This window comes from Heptranchias perlo, chromosome 1, assembly GCF_035084215.1.
Source record: "Heptranchias perlo isolate sHepPer1 chromosome 1, sHepPer1.hap1, whole genome shotgun sequence".
NCBI classification, from domain to species: domain Eukaryota; kingdom Metazoa; phylum Chordata; class Chondrichthyes; order Hexanchiformes; family Hexanchidae; genus Heptranchias; species Heptranchias perlo.
This window is the reverse complement of record NC_090325.1, coordinates 168,608,625-168,631,671: the sequence shown is the minus strand read 5'-3', so window position 1 is coordinate 168,631,671 and position 23,047 is coordinate 168,608,625. Positions and strand designations below refer to the sequence as shown.

Sequence of the window (23,047 nt, the reverse complement as noted above, 5' to 3'; positions counted from 1 at the left end):
CTCGACCTCCCCAATCAACCCCCGAAGACATTGATCTCTCCCCAGCTGCTTTCCCAACCCCAGGCAGCATGAAACCCGGAAGTAAAATTTTAATCATTCAATTAGGTCGCGATCACACATTCCGACCCACCAACTTTACTTCCGAGTTTCCTGTCTGAAAAATATCCCCCCCTGCTCTATTCCCAGCTCCAGGTAAAAATCATGCCCCAGAAGTCCTCTGGTACTTCATCTTTCATGTGTGAGGCTAGACAGGAAGTGTGGGAGACTACTTGAACATGGAGAACTACTTTCACCCAATGTCCACGCATACACATTTTCCAACTCTGCCCTACTCTACTCTCCTTAAGGCATGAACTCCTTAATGGGTGCAGGTCAAAATGTATCAGTCTCTTTAGTTCTTTATCCAGTTGGCCACTATTTAATTGGAGTGTTGACAGCAAGTGCAGATAAACTATTTAACCATTACAGCTGAGTGTAATCCTGTCCTCAGCTGATGTCCATGCGTACACTTCCAGCAGGATCACTAGCTGGTGATCAGAAACAAGAACCAGGGGCACTGAGACCAATTATATCACCCACAGCTGCTGCAGCAGATGAAATCAGCTAACTCAGTCCAGACTGAGAATTTAACCTGTGACCTTCGAGTCTGTATGGCTTATTGTTAAATTAAGTGGTGCTTGTCCACAGGGGGAGCAGGACAGAACATTTATAATGATCAATGTGAGCGACCTCCCCAATCCAACTGAGATTTTTGGATGACCAGCATTCTTAGATGAAGAGCACTCTCAGTGAAAAGAAATCTGAGAGAACCTTGTTAGACATCAAGTAGATAGATTTTCTTCACATTACTTTCTGATATTTTAATTCGACTGCTATATATCAAGCTATTAAAGAAATGAAAAAATAAATCCTCTTTTAATATTTCCCTACAGTATGTTTACAGTACAGTACAGAAGGCAGCCATTTGATGGAACATGTCGAGGAAAATTGGTCACAGAGGACCCGCACACCTGTAATGGAGACTGCTAGATTTAAATGAACAGAAAATCGGCCAAGCTCCATAGCGTGCATGTGATCCGTCCTGCCAAATTTTCCTCTTTGAGGCCCACCCAGGTGGTAATTTACATCCAAACACAAAACAGGAAAAATCACCTTCTTATCTTCCTCAGTCTTCACTTCTTCCTAATCTACAGACTCTTAACTCAAGATTCACATCAGCTAACATTAGCTTCTCGGTTTATCCTGTCGTCTCTTCTATTGTTTTCAACCAGGTCTTGTTTTGTATGATAGGCCTCAGCCCTTCACCTGTTTTTTTCAATCCAAAGAAAAACTTCAGATTGGATGTCTTTTTGCTTCATGTAATTAATTAAGATGCTGAAACATTTCCACCTACACAGTGAATGAAAGCATTTATTGGATTGTCTAAAGTGCATTAATGCCTGAAAGTGCAGGATATTAACTCCCATATTTCTTTAATAGTGTAAAGGTTGACTACAAAAAAAGAGAAAAAGGGAACTTTCAATCCAGTAACAGTACTAAACATTTCAATAGGAGATACAGTATGCAGTCTTATTCAAAAGAGTTTCATAAAATATAATTTGGCCCATGCTACGTGATCGAGGGAAGCCATGCAATGACTCATCCAAATTTGAGGTGGCTTAATAGAAGTAGAAAGCCACAGTCTACTGTGTTTGACTGTCTGAAATGTTACGATTAACTGCTGAATCTGGAAAAAGTCAGGAGGAGAAAGCAAAATGCTAAATTCTCAGGATCAGCACTAACAGTTGGAATTTAATATTTTTTGGTTGTCCTAAATGAATAAAAATGGTCAAAAAAAAACAATTGGGAGTTCAGAACTTGATATGCTGGCCAGATCTGTTCAGGACTTTATAATATTGAGGATAATACACAATCTTTTGGTTTCTTTTTATTTGTTTCTATCATTTTATATTTCTCTCATTTCTTTAACTTTCAATATTTTGGTGTTGCATCGTTCTTTTTCTTGGAAATTATTTAGAGATTTGAAGCTGGAATGACTGTCGGCAATTATAATGGATGAACGTTTAACATATTTAACTCTTTTAACAAAGGTGTTAATCTGTTTGTTTAAAATGGGTTTATCTATCCAGCCATCAAAGGAATGTCATCTGAGCACACTAAGGCCTAGATTTTCCAATCAGCATTATTTTAACGCCAACGTTAACTTGTTTACAACAAACAGTCCAAGACTGGCGTTAAAGTAATGCCAATTAGAAAATCTAGATTTAACTGTTCATGCACTAGATAAGGTGGAACTCACTGCCTGAAAGGGTGGTAGAGGCAGAAACCCTCATCACATTTAAAAAGTACTTTGATATGCACTTGAAGTGCCATAACCTACAAGGCTACGGACCAAGTGCTGGAAAGTGGGATTCGGCAGGGTGACTCATTTTCGGCCAGTGCGGACATGATGGGACGAATGGCCTCCTGTGCCGTAAATTTTTTATGATTCTATGAATTTCTAACTTTTCATTACCTGGAATCATTTTTAAATCCAGGTTCTTCAGCTCACATCTGGAGAATCAACAGTTATGGTTATCCAGCAAATATCCAAATTAAAGTGAAATGCTAAACACTGCAGTACTTGAACTGGAGCTGTAGTAATAAGTATAATTGCTGTGAATGGCATGTACTTACCACTAATTGATTAACTTGATTTTTTTTAGGAGTGTACACAATGGAAACCGAACAAAAGAACAACCTACAATCAATCTGTAAAGAATAATCATACTGACAACAATGTTAAGAGGATGACATGATTCAAGGAATATACTTATCCAACATAATCTCAGACATTTCTCTTTCACGGAGCAGCCATACAAATGGGATTATTTAAAACTCATCGAATATCCTCCCCTTCCTCCCAGATAAATGCTCAAGTAGTCATCTGGGTTCAGTGTATATAATTCCTGATGTAGATGTAATTATTCTACAGTTGAGTTCCATTAGACTCATAAGCTCACCAACAAATGTTATACTTAACCCAGAACTATACTTGATCCAAATTTCTCTAACCTGTGGATTAGTTTACATGATTTGCAAGTTTTGTGCACCATACCATTTAATTATTTGTTCAGCAATTCAATCTAATCAAAATCATATTTTATTTTATACAACACAGATTAAACTTCTAAAATATTGTCTGTCGGCAATATTTGACATTGGATTCACTGGAGTTAATGCACTGAACATTTTAAAACAGGATAATTGGGGAACATTTAATACTTGGATCAGGATTTCATATTTAATTATTATGCTTGGACCAGGAATTCTATACATTGGAGTTGAATGAGAAGTGGTTTGTTACATTAGAACCCTAAACTTGGATCATAATTATGCTTGGATCAGTTATATGTTTATCTGGTATTGATTGTATTTGCCCAAGGATATGAATGAGTGTTTTACTCACTAGATTTGCTGGATTTTTTTGATAAAAAAAGTCTGAAGTTCTTTCTGAATGAAAGGTGGTAACCGTGGCATTTGCATTGGTTATACTTCAAAATAATTCACAAAGGGCTAGAAATATTCAGGGGCATAAATGCAACTATGGGTCTTGAAACCATTATTGGTAACAGTCTTGGAATGTCCCAAAAATAGTGCTTTCCATTACCAAGGGCTACTTACATTTTTGTTGAGGGCTTTGGACAAGTCTGTTTAAAAGTTCTAAGTTTATTGTGCCCATTTCTTCTGGTCCCTGACCATTAAAAGCACAAATATAAAATAATCAGAGTTTTATTTATTGGTTCCTATGAAGAAAGACCAGTAAGTTGGCTCAAAAAGCTACAGCTCCAATCATGGCAAACTTACATCCCAGGCTTCTCACTTTACCCTGTGGCTTTACAAATCATCAAGACACTGAATGGCTCCATGTGGTAATGCTTTCCTCAAGATGATTTGAGACAAAGAGAACTTACTATTTTGATTATTACATATTTTTATTTGTGATGGAATTTTTGTGCCTCGCATTGTGGTGAATGGCAATACTAAAGATTGTTTGAAAGCAAATTCCAATTTTTCAAGCCAGCCTCAATACTGAGGGGTGAGGAGTTTTTAACTTTGATGGGGGCAAATATTGAAGTCAATGAAAAGAAAAATCGGGTGGGGTGTATAACAGGCGGCCGAAAGTTGAAAATTACCCCCCAGAGTTTCCAGATGAGATGTGATATAAGTTAAATCTCAATAATCAGTCTCTTCACACTGTCCCAACAATCTATTTTCACACTAACCTCAGTGAACATCCATACTATACTAATGGGACACCACTATCTCGCACATCAGCCATTGTTTGATCTCTCTGACTGAAATTTTCTAGTTAGTGATAAGTAGGGACAGTTTTGTGCTTTGGATTTGCAAACACTGAAAAACTGGATTAATACTGAGAAACCTCATCTCACTCAGGACCTTTACAGTCATCAAAGAAAGATTTTCAATTAGAAAGTCCAACCTGAATTCAATATCCAGGTCCTAGAGGAGAAAGGACAATGAGGTAGCACACTAAAGCCAACAGTTGAATCTTAGACATTCAGAGATTTTCTTGGAACATAATGATTTTCATTAATCACTTCATTATTTGGCCCTTTATTAATTCATTAAGTATGAAATTTACTAATTAATCATTGACTAGGAATTGCCTTGAAGCTGCTCCAGCTCCAATGAAATAACTTTGCCGGAAGTGCATTGGAAAGCCTATTTTATAAACAAGGTTTCCACCACACTTCCGGCAATGTTACAGTGTAAGAATGAGAGTAGCTCTGAGGAAATTACCAGCAATGTACTTGGTCACATGGGTAACTAATGTCCATGGAACCCCAGCAAGGAGTTAATACTTTCAGGAGAGGGAGCAAGGGGAAAGAATTGGGAAGAAAAGAAAACACATTTTCTTATTTATTTTTCCATAAATTAATACTTTATGTACCTCAATGGTGCCAAGCAGCTTTTCAAGTCATATTGGACTTCCAGTGTAAGGACAGTGTAAGTGTCAGACTGTCTTGAAGTCTACTACATTACAACAGTGACTACACTTCAAAAAAGCACTTGATTGTCTGTAAAGTGCTTTGGGACGTCCTGAGGTCATAAAAGGCGCTATGTAAATACAAGTCTTTCTTCTTTTACTAATATTATGTTGCTATTGATTTATCTTTATATTGTAGTAATGTTAACCTTCAGCTTTTGCCAGTTAAACAGGGAAGTAGAATAAGTCAGTTTAAAGTACCACTGGGTTATTGAGTCAGGGCTGACCCTGCAGCAATGGTCAGTTCCAGGATGAAGTAATAAGAGGTTTAATTAGACATGCCATTGCATACTGAATCATTTAATAACAGTTAGTTCTGCAAAGGAAAACATCTGGACATACCTCATCCTTTTTAATTGGTACGAATGATACAGCAACACAGACAGACTTAGTTCCACCTAGTAGAAAAGCAATTATATGGAACAAGAGTGAAACAATCGATAAGATAACAAAGTAAGGGAGATCTGCTTACTAGAATGAGGTCGTTAAGTAAGGTAAAGTAAAGTTATTGATAAAGGATAAGTCAATTAAATTCTTCTTACATGGAGCTGTATTTTAACTTTTATATAATTATGTGATGCAGAATTGTGTGGATTGTGTGAAGTAAGAGAAATGTATAAAAACTGTCTGTAACGAGTATTTGAATTTGTAAAGACCTAAGATACTGAGCTCAGAATTGTAACACATTTGAGTCCCTCAACTAAACGAGCAGGTTCAGTTGTAAGTTCTTTCTTTTAAGTGTATGTTTAAGTACTATTGCATGTGCTGTATGCTTAATAAATCTATGCCACCTGATTTTCAATGTTTAGAACCTTATTGATTTGAGGAGTAAATTATAAATAACACCTATCCTCGAACACCAGGACCATTAACAAAATAACTTGTCAAATGGTAGTCCATCCTGTTTTAATGCTTAAACATCTATGATGCAAGAACAGCAATTTTTACACCTTTGAGCTTGTATTTGGTTAGAAAAAATGCACTTTGTTACTAGTTTTAAGCCAACTCAAAGGCACTTTTTAATACACTGTAGGTCCCAGCTTCAAAATAGGTGGTGGAACTTCAGAAGCAGTAGAAAACAGGGAAGTAACATGTTTAAATGAATGTTTTAAGACAATGGATAGAACACCATCCTTTGGAGTAGGAAGAGGAGACAGGAGGCAGTGCAGTCATCTGCTGAGAGTGTTGAATTGACAATGTCCAGAACTCAAAAGAAGGCAGCCATGTGGAAAACCATGGTAATGTGTAGCAAGTGGCAAACTAGGGGAAGCAAAGTACAGAATTGCAGGGGTAACAGGGAATTCCAGCTCCCAGGGGCATGGGTTCAACGATGCCCTCCCTGAGAGAGTTCTGACAGAGGTTTTAAGCTAATATGGCGGAGGGATGGGAAAACAAGATGCAGAAGCAGAAAGGAAAGCAAAGGGTGACAAGAAGTATAGGAAAGATAAAAGAGAAAGAAAAAGGAAAGTTATAATTCAGAATTAAGGAACAATAGAGGAGCTGTTACGCTATTGGGTGTATACTATAGGCCACCAAATAGTGGAAGGAGATAGAGGAGCAAGATGCAAGAACTATAGATGAGTGTTAATGGGGGACTTCAATTATCCCAATATAGACTGGGACAATAACAGTGTAAAGGTAAAGAAGGAGAGGAATTCCTGAAATGTGTTCAAGAGAACTTTCAGGAACAGCGTGTTTCCAGCCCAACCAGGTAGGAAACCGTGCTAGATCTAGTTCTGCGGAATGAAGTGGGGCAGGTGGAGCATGTTTCAGTGGGGGAACATTTGGGAAACAGTTATCATAATATCATTAGGTTTAGAGTAGTTATGAAAAAGGACAAGGAACAATCAAATGTGAAAATGCTTAACAGGAGGAGGGCAAATTTCAGTGAGTTAAAAGGGGATCTTGCCCAGGTGGATTGGAATCAAAAATTAGTAGGCAAAACAGTAATTGAACAATGGGTGGCCTTCAAGGAGGAGATGGTTCGGGTACAGAGTAGACACATCCCTGCGAGGGGGAAAGGAAGGGCATTCAAAGCTAAACGCTCCCTGGATGACCAAAGATATAGAGATTAAAATGAAACAGAAAAAGGAGGCTGTACAGGCGGTGGGGGGGAAAGAGGAAGATCGGGAAAGCAATAGTGATAGGGGATTCAATAGTTAGGGGAACAGGCAGGTGTTTCTGCAGCCACAGACATGATTCCAAGATGTTATGTTGCCCCGCTGGTGCCAGGGTCAAGGATGTCCCTGAACGGCTGCAAAATATTCTGCACTATTTCTCCAGCCACACATTCATCTACTCTATCCTCCTATTTCTATGCTCACTAACGCGTGGCACCAGGAGTAATCCGGAGATTCCTACCTTTGATGTCCTGAGGGTGAACAGCCAGAGGTCGTGGCCCATACTGGTACCAATGACATAGGTAGAAAGATGGATAAGGTCCTGCAGGCAGCTTTTAGGGGGAAAGAGATTAATAAGCAGGACATCAAAGGTAGGAATCTCCGGATTACTCCTGGTGCCACGCGTTAGTGAGCATAGAAATAGGAGGATAGAGTAGATGAATGTGTGGCTGGAGAAATAGTGCAGGAGGGAGGGCTTTAGATTCCTGGGGTATTGGGATTGGTTCTGGGGGAGGTGGGACCTGTGCAGGCCGGATGGGTTGGACCTCAACAGAGCTTGGACCAATGTCCTCGCGGGGAGGTTCAGTAATGCTGTGGGGGAGGGTTTAAACTAATTTGGCAGGGGGGTGGGCACCAGGATGTAGCATTGGAAAGGAGAAACAAGGTGCACAAAGGATCGAGAGAGACAGATAGCACAAGAGTAAGAAATAGAAATAGAGAAACATAGAAAACTTATGGTACAGTAGGAGGCCATTCGGTCCATCATGTCTGTGCCAGTCGAAATAGAGCTTAACCAGCCTAATCCCACTTTCCAGCACTTGGTCCATAGCCTTTTAGGTTATGGCACTTCAAGTGCATATCCAAGTACCTTATAAATGCAATGAGGGTTTCTGTCTCTACCACCCTTTCAGGTAACGAGTTCCAGACCCCCACCACTATCTGGGGGAAAAAAACTTTCCTCAGCTCCCCTCTAATCCTTCTACCAATTACTTTAAATCTATGCCCCCTAATTATTGACCTCTCTGCTAAGGGAAATAGATCCTTCCTGTTCACTCTATCTAGGCCCCTTATAATTTTATACACATCAATTAAATCACCCCTCAGCCTCCTCTGTTTCAAACCCCCCCTCCCCCCCAGTCTATCCAATCTATCCTCATGGCTAAAATTCCCCAGTCCTGGCAACATCCTTGTAAATCTCCTCTGTACCCTCTCTAGTGCAATCACATCTTTCCTGTAATGTGGTGACCAGAACTGTACGCAGTACTCAAGCTGTGGCCTAACTAGTGTTTTATACAGTTCTAGCATAACCTCCCTGTTCTTTTATTCTATGCCTCAGCTAATAAAGGAAAGTATCCTGTATACCTTGTCTACCCATCCTGCTACCTTCAGGGATCTGTGGACATGCACTCCAAGGTCCATCACTTCCTCTACACCTCTCAGTATACTCCCATTTATTGTGTATTCCCTTGCCTAGTCTGACCTCCCCAAATTCATTACCTCACACTTCTCAGGATTGAATTTTATTTGCCACTTTTCTGCCTATCCGACCAGTCCATTGATATCTTCCTGCAGTCTACAGCTTTCCTCCTCACTATCAACCACGGCTAATTTTTATATCATTTGAAAACTTTGTAATAATGCCCCCTACATTTAAGTCTAAATCATTAATATATACCACAAAAAGCAAGGGACCTAGTATTGAGCCCTGCGGAACACCACTGGAAACAGCCTTCCAGTCACAAAAACACCTGTCGACCATTACCCTTTGCTTCCTGCCACTGAGCCAATTTTGAATCCAATTTGCCACTTTCCCTTGGATCCCATGGACTTTTACTTTTTTGACCAGTCTGTCATGTGGAACCTTGTCAAAAGCCTTGCTAAAATCCATGTAGACTACACCAAATACACTACCCTCATCAACCCCCCCACCTTGTTACCTACTCAAAAAATTCAAACAAGTTAGTCAGACACAACCTCCCGTAACAAATCCATGTTGACTGTCCTTGATTAATCTGTGCCTTTCTAAATGACGGTTTACACCATCCCTCAGAACTGATTCCCACTGAGGCTAGAATGACTGGCCTATAATTAATAGGTCTATCCTCTTCTTCCTTTTTAAACAATGGTACAATGTTAGCAGTCCTTCAATCCTCCGGAACCACACTTGTAGCCAGGGAGGATCAGAAAATGATGCTCACAGCCTCCGTTATTTCCTCCCTTGCTTCTCTTTACAGCCCGGGATACATTTCATCCGGGCCTGGCAATTTATCTACTTTCAAAGATGCTAAACCCCTTAATACTTCCTCTCTCACTCAGTTTATCCCATCCAATATTTCACACTCCTCCTCCTTAACTACAATCTCTGCATCGTCCCCCTCTTTTGTCAAGTATTCATTAAGAACCATACCCACATCTTCCGCCCCCACACATACATTACCTTTTTGGTCTAAATCATTAATATATACCATATAGTATACAGTATTAGGTGGGATCAGACTACGAGAAGATACAAAAACGTCTAAGACATGTTTACGGTGCATGTGTGTAAACGCACGAAGCATGGTAAATAAGGTTGGTCAGCTGCAGACGCAAATAGCCACATGCGAATATGATGTCATGGCGATAATGGAGACCTGGCTCAATAAAGGGCAGGATTGGGTACTAAATATTCCTGAATACGATGTGTTCAGGAAAGATAGGAAAGGAAAGAAAGGAGGGGGCTGGCATTATTGATTAAGGAGAATATTGTAGTGCTGGAGATAGAGGATGTCCTGGAGGGGTCAAGGACAGAATCCATTTGGTTAGAGTTACAGTAGAGGTGCCATTAAACTACTGGGTGTATTCTATAGGCCACCAACTGGTGGGAAGGATATAGAAGAACACATTTGCAGGGAAATTAGAGAGGTGCAAGAAGCATTGAGTAGTGATAATGGGGGACTTCTACAATTATCCTACTATAGACTGGGATAGTAATAGTGTAAAGGGCAGAGAGGGGGAAGAATTTCTGAAGTGTGTTCAGTAGAACTTCCTCTGTACGTTTCCAGCCCAAGGAGGAAGGAGGCATTGCTGGATTTGGTTCTGGGGAATGAGGTCGGTCAAGTGAAGCAAGTGTCAGAGGGGGAGCAGTTAGGGAACAGTGATCGTAGTATCATAAGGTTTGATCAGTTATGGAAAAGGACAAGGAACAATCTGGAGTAAAAATACTTAATTGGAAGAGGGCCAATTTCAGTGGGTTGAGAATGATTCTGGCCCAGGTAAATTGGAATCGAAGATTGGCAGGCAAAACTGTAATCGAACAATGGGCAGCCTTTAAAGAGGAGATGGTATGGGTACAGTCTACGTACATTCCCACGAGGGGGAAAGGTAGGGCAACCAAAGCCAGAGCTCCCTGGATGATGAAAGAGATAGAGATTAAAACGAAGCAGATGTCAGGTTGATAATACAAGAGAGAACCAGGCTGAATATAGAAAGTTCAGAGGGGAAGTGAAAAAGGAAATGAGGGGCAAAGAGTGAGTATGAAAATAGACTGGCAACTAACATAAAAGGAAATCCAAAAATATTCTATAAGCATATAAATAGTAAACGGGTAGTAAGAGGAGGGGTGGGGCTGATTAGGGACCAAAAGGGAGGCCAACTCATGGAGCCAGAGGACATGACTGAGTTACTAAATGAATACTTTGCATCAGTCTTTACCAAGGAAGAAGATGCTGCCAAAGTCACTGTAAAAGAGGTGGTAGTTGAGATATTGGATGGGCTAAAAATTGATAAAGAAGAGGTACTAGAAAAGCTGGCTGTACTTGAAGTAGCTAAGTCACCAGGTCTGGATGGGACGCATCCGAGGTTGCTGAGGGAAGTAAGGGTAGAAATTGCGGAGATTCTGGCCATAAACTTCCAATCATCTTTAGATACGGTGGTGGTGCCAGAGAACTGGAGAATTGCAAATGTTACACCCTTGTTCAAAAAAGGTTATAAGGATAAACCCGGCAACTACAGGCCAGGCAATTTAACCTCGGTGGGGGGGAAGCTTTTAGAAACGATAATCCGGTACAAAATTAACAGTCACTTGGACAAGCATGGATTAATTAAGGAAAGCCAGAATGGACTTGTTAAAGGCAAATCGTGTTTAACTAACTTGATTGAGTTTTTTGATGAGGTAACATAAAGGGTCGATGAGGGCAATACAGTTGGTGTAGTGTATATGGACTTCCAAAAGGCCTTTGATAAAGTGCCACATAATAGGCCTGTCAGCAAAGTTGAAACCCATGGAATAAAAGGGGCAGTAGCAGCATGGATAAGAAATTGGGTAAGTGACAGGAAACAGAGAGTAGTGGTGAATGGTTGCTTATCGGAGGAAGGTATACAGTGGTGTTCCCATGGGGTTCGATACTAGGACCACTGCTTTTCTTGATATATATTAATGTAATGACTTGGACTTGGGTGTACAGGGCACAATTTCAAAATTTGCAGATGACACAAAACTTGGAAGTGTAGTGAACAGTGAGGAGGATAGTGATAGACATCAAGAGGACATAGAGAAGCTGGTGGAATGGGCGGACACGTGGCAGATGAAATTTAAGGCTGAGAAGTGCGAAGTGATACATTTTGGCAGGAAGAACGAGGAGAGGCAGGAAGGGGTGCAGGAACCGAGAGACCTGTGGGTATCTATGCACAAATCATTGAAGGTGACAGGGCAGGTTGAGAAAGCGGTTAAAAAAGCATACGGGATCCTGGGGTTTATAAATAGAGGCATAGAGTATAAAAGCAAGGAGGTTATGATGAACCTTTATAAAACACTGGTTCGGCCACAACTAGAGTACTGTGTCCAATTCTGGGCACCGCACTTTAGATGTGAAGGCCTTAGAGAGGGTGTAGAAGAGATTTACTAGAACGGTTCCAGGGAAAAGGGGACTTCAGTTACAAGGATAGACTGGAGAAGCTGGGGTTGTTCTCCTTAGAGCAGAGAAGGTTAAGAGAAGAATTGATAGAGGTGTTTAAAATCATGAGGGGTCGAGACAGAGTAAATAGAGGGAAACTGTTCCCATTGGCAGAAGGGTCGAGAAACAAAGAACACAGATTTAAGGTGGTTGGCAAAAGAACCAAAGGCGACATGAGGAAAAACTTTATTACGCAGCGAGTGATTATGATCTGGATTGCACTGCCTGAAAGGGTGGTGGAGGTGGCTTTCAAAATGGAATTGGATAAGTACCTGAATGGAAAAAATTTGCAGGGCTACGGGGAAAGGGTGGGGGAGTTGTACTAGCTGGATTGCTATTGCAGAGAGCCAGCATGGGCATGATGGGCCGAATGGCTTCCTTCTGTGCTGTAACCATTCTATGATTCTATGTATTGTTCATAATACAGTAGAGAACCAGGCTGAATACAGAAAGTACAGAGGAGATCTAAAAAAGTTGAATAAGAGGGGCAAAGAGAGAGTATGAGAATAGATTAGCGGCTAACATAAAACGAAACCCAGAAGTCTTTTATAAATGTATAAATAGTAAAAGGGTAGTCAAAGGAAGCAAGGGATCTATTAAGGACAAAAAAGGGGTCTTCTTGTGGAGGCAGATGGCATGGCTGGGGCACTTAGTGGATACTTTGCATTTGTCTTCACTAGAGAAGAGGATGCTACCATTGTAGCAGTGAAGGAAGAGATAGTAACGATATTGGATAGGATAAAAATAGATAAAGAGAAGGTACTTAAAAGGTTGGCAGTACTCAAAGTAGAAAAGTCACCTGGTCCAGATGGGATGCCTCCTAGGTGACTGAGGGAAGTAAGGGTGGAAACTGTGGAGGCTCTGGCCACAATCTTCCAATCTTCCTTAGATATGGGGATGAGGCCGGAAGACTGGAGGATTGCAAATGTCACACCCCTGTTCAAAAAAGGAGAGAGGGATGAACTCAGCAATTACAGGCCAGTCAGCCTAAAGTTGATGGTGGGGAAACTTTTAGACACAATAATCAGGGACAAAATAAACTGGCACTTGGAAAAATATGGGCTAATAAATGAAAGTCGGCTCTGATTTGTTAAAGGAAAATCGTATTTGACTTACTTGATTGAGTTCTTTGATGAAGTAACGGAGAGGGTTGATGAGGGTAGTGCAGTTGATGTGTATATGGACTTTCAAAAGGCATTTGATAAAGTACCACATAGTAGACTTGTGAGCAAAATTAAATCCCATGGGATTAAAGGGATAGTGGCTGCGTGGATACAAAAATGGATAAGGGACAGAAAGCAAAGGGTAGTGCTGAACTGTCATTTGATACAGTGGTGCTCCCCAGGGGTCAGTATTAGGACCATTGCTCTTTTTGATATATATTAATGACCTGGACTTGGGAATAAAGGGTGTAATTTCAAAGTTTGCAGATGACACGAAACTCAGAAATGTAGTAAACAATGTGGAGGATAGTAACAGACTTCAGGAGAACATAGACCGACTGGTGAAATGGGCAGATACATGGCAGATAAAATTTAATGCAGAGAAGTGTGAAGTGATGCATTTTGGTAGGAAGAACGGGGTGAGGCAATATAAACTAAATGGTACAGTTTTAAAGGGGGTGCATGATAAGAGAGACCTGGGGTGCACATACACAAATCTTTGAAGGTGGCAGGACAAGTTGAGAAGACTGTTATAAAGCTTATGGGATCCTGGGCTTTATTAATAGAGGCCTAGAGTACAAAAGCAAGGAAGTTATGCTAAACCTTAAGATAGACTGGTGAAATGGGCAGACAAATGACACACTGGTTAAGCCTCAGCTGGAGTATTGTGTTCAATTCTGGGCACCACACTTTAGGAAGGATGTCAAGACCTTAGAGAGGGCACAGAAGAGATTTACTAGAATGGTGCCAGGGATGAGAGACTTCAGTTATGTGCAGGAACTGGAGAAACTGGGGTTATTCTCCTTAGAACAGAAAAGGTTAAGGAGAGATTTGATAGAGGTGTTCAAAATCATGAACAGTTTTGACAGAGCAAATTGTTTCCAGTGGCAGAAGGGTCAGTAACCAGAGGACACAGGTTTAAGGTGATCGGCAAAAGAGCCAGAGGCGACATGAGGAAACATTTTTGTACGCTGCGAGATGTAATGATCTGGAATGCACTGCCTCAAAGGGTGGTGGAAACAGATTCAATAGTAACTTTCAAAAGGGCATTGGATAAATACTTGAAAGGAAAAAAATTACAGTGCTATGGGGAAAGAGCAGTGGAATGAGATTAAATGGATAGCTCAGTCAAAGAGCCGGCACAGGCACAATGGGCCGAATGGCCTCCTCCTGTGCTGTAACTATGATGATGTTATGATACTATGAACAGATCTTTAGGGGGCGAGGTTAAATCAAGTATGACTGCTAAACAAATAGAGCCAGCTTGAGTTGTATGCACATGAATAAGATAAAGGATTGTGAATAAAGTGGTGAGTTTGAGGCACAAATTGTTAGAGGAGGTTTGATACACTAACATTAACGAAGATATGGCTTAGACTAGAGCAGGAATCGGAGCTAACCATTTCTAGTTGCAAAATATTCAGGAGGAATAGAATAGGAAAAAAGGAGGAGGGATAACAGTGTTCATCAAAAGTCCCATTACAGCAATAGGACATAGGGATGGTGCAAAAGCTGAATCTTTTTGATGTGGTTCTCGATTGGGGGTATATTATGGACAATTGAAGAGTGGAAAGGAAATAGACACAGGGATACGTAGAACAACTAGAGAAAAGGCAGGTACAGCATCTCATTGAAAAATATAAGATTCTGAGGGGGCTTGACAGGGTAGATGCTGAGAGGTTGTTTCCCCTGGCTGGAGAGTCTAGAACTAGGGGGTATAGTCTCAGGAAAAGGGATCGGCCATTTAAGACTGAGATGAGGAGGAATTTCTTCACTCAGAGGGTTGTGAATCCTTGGAATTCTCTACCCCTAAGGGCTGTGGATGCTGAGTCGTTGAATATATTCAAGGCTGAAATAGATAGATTTTTGGACTCTAGGGGAATCAAAGGATATGGGGATCAGGCAGGAAAGTGGAATTGGGGTCAAAGATCAGCTGTGATCTTATTGAATGGCGGAGCAGGCTCGAGGGCTGTATGGCCTAATCATACTCCTGTTTCTTATGTTCTTATGTTCTTAGCAGGGCCATAATAATGGGTGTTTTTAATTATTCAAAGATAGATTGGGGTAAGAGTAATGTATGTGGCAAAGAAGGAGAGAGGTTTTTACAATGTGTCCAGGACTACTTTCTAGTTCAGTCTGCTTTTATTGCAACAAGGAAGGAGTCTATGCTGGATCTACTTCTAGGAAGTGAAGTGGGACAAGTAGACAATATAAGGATAGGGGAACATCTAGAAAATAGAAACTATAACATAATTAGGTTTGATATAATAAATGAAAGAGAGAGAGCAGTTAAAGATAAAGGTATTTGACTAGGAATAAAAAACCTGTTTCAATGAGATAAGAAGAGAACTAGCCCAGACACAATAAACAATAAACATGAGCATAAACTTTCAATTAGGAAATGATGAGGGTAGAGGCTAAACATTTTACCATCCAAGGAATAGATAGTGCAGCATAAGCTGGAGTTGCTTGGATGAGTAGAGAAATTAAAATGAGATATTAAAAAGAGGCATATGTCAAGTTTAGACAAATCCAATAATACAAAACAAAATCAAGCAGAATATCTAAAGTACAAAGGGGAAGCACAGAAAAAGATTAGAAAATCTAAGAGAGGATATAAAAAAGACTGATAGGTAACATAAAGATAAATAGTAAAGGAGTTTATGAACACCTAAAAAGTAAAAAAGTAGGCAAAGAAACGATAGGGCCAATTAGAGAAGAAATGAAGTCTTATGGAGGAATGGCAGAGGTACTGAATGAGTACATTGCTCCAATTTTCACAGAAGTGTCTAGTAGTAGGAATGATACAAGAGGAGTAGGTGGAGCAATTAGATAGGATAATTATAGATAAGAAAATAGTATTTTAAAAAAAAATTGGTGAAACTCAAATTCGTATGGGCACTAGACCCTATTGGCATGCATACTAAAATACTGAGGGAAGTCAGAGAAACCATAGCAGACCACAACCTTTTAACTATATTTGGATATGGACACTCTGCTAGAAAACTGGAGGATTGTGAATGTAACACCCCAGTGTAAAAAGAGAGGAAGGGATGAATCAGGTAACTGTAAATCAGTCAGCTTAACATTGGTAATGGATAAGCTTGTAGAAGCTATCATATGGGTTAGGATCAATACTCACCTAGAAAGGCATGGATTAGTTAATGACAGCCACCATGGATTTGCAAAAGGCTAGCTATATCTGATAAACTTATTAGATTTTTTTGAGGAAATAACAAGTGCATTGATAAAGGAACTGGAATGCTCACCATACATGTTGATTTTCACAAAGTGTTTGCTAAGGTGCCTCTTAGGAAGCCTATTTATATAATTAAGGTATAAAGTATTAAAGGGAATGTGGCAGCATGAATAAGAAGTTGATTAAGGACAGAAAGCAAAGAGTCAAGTTAATGGATATTTTCTGGACTGGAGGGATGTAAATAAGGATCAGTATTGGGATCATTGCTTTTCTCAATATATATGAATTATCTGGACTTGGATATAGGAGGAATAATAGCAAAATTTGCCAACACAAAAATAGAGTGTGTCGTTAAATGTGAAGAAGTCTGTGAGCAGGAAGACTTAGGTTAATAGATTGGGCAGGTAGATAGCTGATGAAATTTGTGGAGAAATGTTAGGTGATACATTTTGGGAGGAGCAATACGGAGAGGATACATACACTAAATGGTAACATTTTAAAATGAGTAAAGGAGCAGATGAACTTAAGGGTTCAGATAGACAAATCTTTGAAAGTGGGAGGATAAATTGATAAAGCTGTAAAAAGGCATACAGGATCCTAAATTTTATAGATGTGGTATGGTGTATAAAGGTAAAGAGGTAATACTAAACATATACTAATCATTGATTTGGTCCCAGTTAGAATATTCTGTCCATTTCTGGGTGCCCTAATTCATGGCCATAAAGAAAACGCAAAAGAGATTCACTAAGATGATACGAAATGAAGAGAAGTTTTCGTTATGAGAAGAGACCAGAGAAACTCAGGTTCCTTTCAATAGAACAAAGAAGGTTAAGAGAAGATTTGATAGAGGTATGCAAAATTATGATAGGTTTTGATAAAGCAAATAGGGAAAAACTATTTCCACTGATCAGTGAGTCAGTACCTTTTAAAACGATCACCAAAAGGACAAAGGAAGAGATTAGGAGTGTTTTTTGGTTGTTAAAGGGTTGTTAGAACATGGAATACTCTACCAGAAACAGTGGTGGAAGCAGAATCAATAACAGCTTTTAAAAGGTAAGTAAATAAAAGTTTGAAAAATAAAGATTTAAAAGGATATGGCAAAAGAGCAGAAGAATGGGCTCAAGTCTCTGGAGTGGGGCTTGAACCCACAACCTTCTGATGCAGAGGAAAGAAAGCTGGAACAAGATTGATGGGCTGAATGGCCTCCTGTTTTATAAAATTCTACAAGAAAAATAATAAGGAAGAAGAGAATGGGGAAAGGGAAAACAGTAAGGTGTTTGCTCATTTAAAATTGTTTTGATGTTACTTATTTCAGTTCTATGACATTAATATTGCCATACCAAAGCTATTCCTGACACATGAGTAGATTTTTTTAATGATAATATCAGTGTTTGTTTTTGCATTGCACTATGAATTGAAAGCTCTTGTTGAAAAAAAGTTTGGGACAGCGAGCCGGGCCATGTGTGGCATAAGAACTTTGAGATACCAGAAATTGCCATCCTTAAGCTCATGGGTTCCACCACCAGTAACCGGTAACTTCATTGGTACTTTTTCATTCACTAATGGTGTTTATGACTATGTTAAACCTATAATTACAAAATGCAACCAAAGGATGGAATTTCTTCTGTGCACTAAGAGAAGTGAAATTCGAAACCCATCCTTTATAAATGGATTTATAGTTTCATTATATCTAGTCCATAGAGAAAATTTCCTTCCATAGTGTTAACATAGGAACATAGGAACAGGAGTAGGCCATTCAGCCCCTCGTGCCTGCTCTGCCATTTGATAAGATCATGGCTGATCTGTGATCTGGCTCCATATACCTGCCTTTGGCCCATATCCATTAATACCTTTGGTTGCCAAAAAGCTATCTATCTCAGATTTAAATTTAGCAATTGAGCTAGTATCAATTGCCGTTTGCAGAAGAGAGTTCCAAACTTCTACCACCCTTTGTGTGTAGAAATGTTTTCTAATCTCACTCCTGAAAGGTCTGGCTCTAATTTTTAGACTGTGCCCCCTACCCCTAGAATTCCCAACCAGCGGAAACAGTTTCTCTCTATCCACCCTATCTGTTCCCCTTAATATCTTATAAACTTCGATCAGATCACCCCTTAACCTTCTAAACTCTAGAGAATGCAACCCCAATTTGTGTAATCTCTCCTCGTAACTTAACCCTTGTAGTCTGGGTATCGTTCTAATAAACCTACGCTGCACTCCCTCCAAGGCCAATATGTCCTTCCGAAGGTGCGGTGCCCAGAACTGCTCACAGTACTCCAGGTGCGATCTAACCAGGGTTTTGTATAGCTGCAGCATAACTTCTGCCCCCTTGTACTCCAGAATTAAAGGCCAGCATTCCATTAGCCTTCTTGATTATTTTCTGCACCTGTTCATGACACTTCAATGATCTATGTACTTGAACCCCTAAATCCCTTTGGACATCCACTGTTTAACTTTTTACCATTTAGAAAGCACCCTGTTCTATCCTTTTTTGATCCAAAGTGGATGACCTCACATTTGTCTACATTGAATTCCATTTGCCACAGTTTTGCCCATTCACCTAATCTTTCAATATCGCTTTGTAATTTTATGTTTCCATCTACACTGCTTACAATGCCACCAATCTTTGTGTCATCAGCAAACTTAAATATGAGACTTTCTATGCCTTCATCTATGTCGTTAATAAATATTGTGAATAATTGAGGCCCCAAGACGGATCCCTGCAGGACTCCACTAGTCACATCCTGCCAATGTGAGTACTTACCCATTATCCTTACTCTCTGTCGCCTTTCGCTCAGCCAACTTCCTAACCAAGTCCGTACTTTTCCCTCGATTCCATGGGGGCTTCTATCTTAGCTAACAGTCTCTTATGTGGGACCTTATCAAATGCCTTCTGGAAGTCCATATAAATAACATCCATTGACATTCCCCTGTCCACTACTTTAGTCAGCTCTTCAAAAAATTCAATCAGGTTTGTCAGGCACGACCTACCTTTCACAAATCCATGCTGGCTCTCTCTGATTAACTGAAAATTCTCGAGGTGTTCAGTCACCCTATCCTTAATTATAGATTCCAGCATTTTCCCCACAACAGATGTTAGGCTAACTGGTCTATAATTCCCGGTTTCCCTCTCTTTCCTTTCTTAAAAAGCGGAGTGACATGTGCAATTTTCCAATCTAGAGGGACAGTTCTTGAATCTGGAGAACTATGAAAGATTTTGGTTGGGCATCTGCAATGTGCTCACCTACTTTCTTTAAAACCCTGGGATAGAAACCATCTGGTCCTGGGGATTTGTCACTCTTTAGTGCTATTATTTTCTTCATTACTGTTGCTTTACTTATGTTAATTTTATCGAGTCCCTGTCCCCGATTCAATATTAGTTTTCTTGGGATTTCTGGCATGCTATCCTCTTTTTCTACTGTAAATACTGATGCAAAGTAATCATTCAACATGTCCGCCATTTCCCCATTGTCAATGACAATATCTCCACTTTCAGTTTTTAAGGGGCCAACACTGCTCCTGACCACCCTCTTTTTCCAAATATAACTATAAAAGTTCTTTGTATTGATTTTGATATACTTGCAAGTTTCTTTTCAAACTCTCTTTTTGTAGCTCTTACTATCTGTTTTGTGACCCTTTGTTGATCTTTGTATCTTTCCCATTCACCAGGATCTGTGCCATTTTTTGCCTTTTTGTATGCCCTTTCTTTATGTTTTATACTGTCCCTTACCTCTTTAGTTGTCCATGGCTGTTTTCTTTTTGGCAAGTAGAGTTCTTGCCCCTCAGGGGTATAAACCGGTTCTGTATCTCGTTAAATGTTTCTTTAAACATTTCCCACTGATCATCAGTCATTTTACCCATTAACAGATTTGCCCAGTTTACTGTGGACAGTCTCTGTCTCATCCCATTGAAGTCGGCCTTACCCAAGTCTAGAATCTTCGCAGCTGATTCACTTTTTTCCCTTTCAAACACTACATTGAACTTGATCATGTTATGATCGCTATTGGATAGATGTTCAGGCACAGTTAAGTCGTCATAAACATAAGCTTTAATGCAAATTATGTTACTTTATGTCTGGCATTGTCAATATACCAACGTTCAGAAAACAGAGTGCCGTGATTCTTAAAGTTAATCATTTATATCTTGAGGTATTGTCTGGCAGTCTGAACTGAAAATATCTTAAAACGTGACTCACTCCAACCTTAATCATACCTCAAAAAATTATTATTAAGTGCTGCTCATGGCAGGGCACAGACCCCAGCCTTCAAGGTTACATGAATGTTTGTAAACCCACGAGTCTCTTTTAGATCTTCATGTCTCTACATCCTATGGTAGCAGTATGATTTCAGAGCAGAATGTGCAATCTATCAACTCTCATAGTATACATGAGGGGCTTGTCAATGCTACTATGATGTGAGTCCTGAGGCACTTGTGCATTTAGCCAATAATGAACTTGAAGTTATTTGTTTATCAGGTGGGGGAGGGGTTTATTACAGCATTACTGACATTAATTGTTTTGACAATCAGTCATTATTCTTATTGTACCCGATAGCCTTTTCAATGATGTGCAAACTGTTTTAATACTAAAAATAAAATCTTCCAGCTGGGCTATAGATCTTTTAAAAGATGATTTGGAGTGTCAGTTAAAGGTAGCAGCAGCAGTAGGAGGTAGAATTTATATAAGAGGGCATGAAGGACACAACTACAAGTTCAAGATAAATGTTCCAAGTGAGTGTACCAGGGATTCTCCAACACTTTAACACCCAATTACAGCACTGATATTGATTCCATGATGATTCAGTTTGGGTTTATTTCCAATTGGCATAGATTAAGTTTCTGAAAATCTCAACAGCACTACTGTGAGAGATGATCCTCAAATGCTGAGGCCGGGGGTGGGGGTAAATTCAGACTTCAGTTCCTCTCGTAGATTAAGATAAGTTATATAACCACCCAGTTAATGACTGTTCGGTTTCAAACAATTTGTACTGTTGCTTTCTTACCTCTCAAGCTGTTGGGCCTGTCAAGCATTGTTAGACACTAAGCTTTAAGGTAACTGAAATCTCAGCAGGCCTTGTAAATGATGTACCAGATGTGAGGGGTTTATCATATCCTGAGAGTTCCGTGATGTGGCAGGAAGCAGGAAGCATTAACTAGTGAGATCAGCCAATCACTCTTGTATTTCAGTGACAAGTAATTAGTGAACACAGTGCTATGTGAACCTTTTATGGAAATGAATCAGATCAAACATTTTGACACTGGCACAATATGACTTAATCCAGAATAATTAACAATTAAAGGAAATATAGGCATTGTTTTCAGTCACACTGGTGATATGTCTGGACAGATGTTACGTGATTATGAACCCAGCTTTGCCATTCACAATGTATTCAGTGATGCAATAATTTCTTCAAATTAACAACATGAAATTAACTGGAATTCTTCCAATTAAAATTTGTTTGCAAATATAAATGTTATTTTAAAAGATTTACTTATGATAGATACAAGAAAGTAATTTTACCCTGTAAACTACTGTTAATAATAAATTGGTAATACAGTCATAAGATGATCAATACTCTGCCCTGTGTTATACGACATTGGATTTTTATCTTCAAACATTGCTGCACTGGAATTAAATAACCTTTATGTTGAAATTGATAATGAAAGATGCAATGGCTTTATAACTGCAAAAAAACACAGTAAATGCTCAAAAACTATTAACCTGACAAAAAGAAAGTTGACTGCAGAAACAAAACTGTGTCATTTGTATATAGATTATAGACAAGAGATCCTTCTGAGTGAATTTAAATATACAGGCTTGGAAATACCTTGGTAATGCGATCTCCGCAGTGACCTCCTGCCAATGTTTGCAGAGTCACGGGTTGAGCCATGAGGACCATGCCTTTGATGGGTGGGAGGCACATCTGCAATGCCCCCTACCCTCCCTCCCACTGAAAAAGCCAGAAACATTGGCTGAAGCATGCCAGGTCGGTGAGGTGGGGTGAGGAGGGGGTTGCCTGTTCTCCCTCCGGAGAGGTTAAGAGACTGCCCCCAGTGTAAGGAGGCTGCTGGCAAAACTAAAATTTAAAAAAATTCCTCCCTCATTTTCAGTGGTTCAGGACTCAATCCCAGCCTGGACCGCCCCCCCTCCCCCTCCCAGGTGAGCTCCACTTCTGCTGGTTGTCGCAGAGGAATGCCTGGTGAGATCTGCCCCAACTGAAGGCGGAGGCATGGGAATTCCCGACCTACGACTCTCTGCCACCACCCCCACCACCTTTCATTGATGAACTTGTAGGGGTAGATGGAGGCTTCGTCCACACAGGGTAATCCTGGAAACATTGCCTTTGACCAGGACCCAGCGTATCTGAGTCCTGGTAGAGTTTGCAGCCATTCCGGTGAACTTCCAGTGAATTTAAAGCGGGAGTCCGCCAAAGCAGCTGAGGAATGATGGCCCCATCATACATTGTTTATGTACCACGGCCCCAAATAATGTATAAACTGCCCCAGTAAAATGTGGTGCATTATTTACAAAAACAATATCTTCTTTTTGTCACATGGAACAATCATCATGTGTACCTTGGTCATAT

The 23,047-nt window shown here is 40.0% G+C and overlaps 1 long non-coding RNA gene across 1 annotated transcript in view; it reads right to left on the bottom strand.

The window, feature by feature from the left end:
• The window catches only part of LOC137302007 (uncharacterized), a 42,955-nt gene extending 21,429 nt beyond the window's left edge, over positions 1-21,526 (bottom strand). The window contains exon 1 of the long non-coding RNA XR_010958408.1: positions 21,464-21,526. This is a non-coding gene — a long non-coding RNA (uncharacterized lncRNA). The remainder of the gene's footprint in view (positions 1-21,463) is intronic.
• Positions 21,527-23,047: the final 1,521 nt, after the last annotated feature.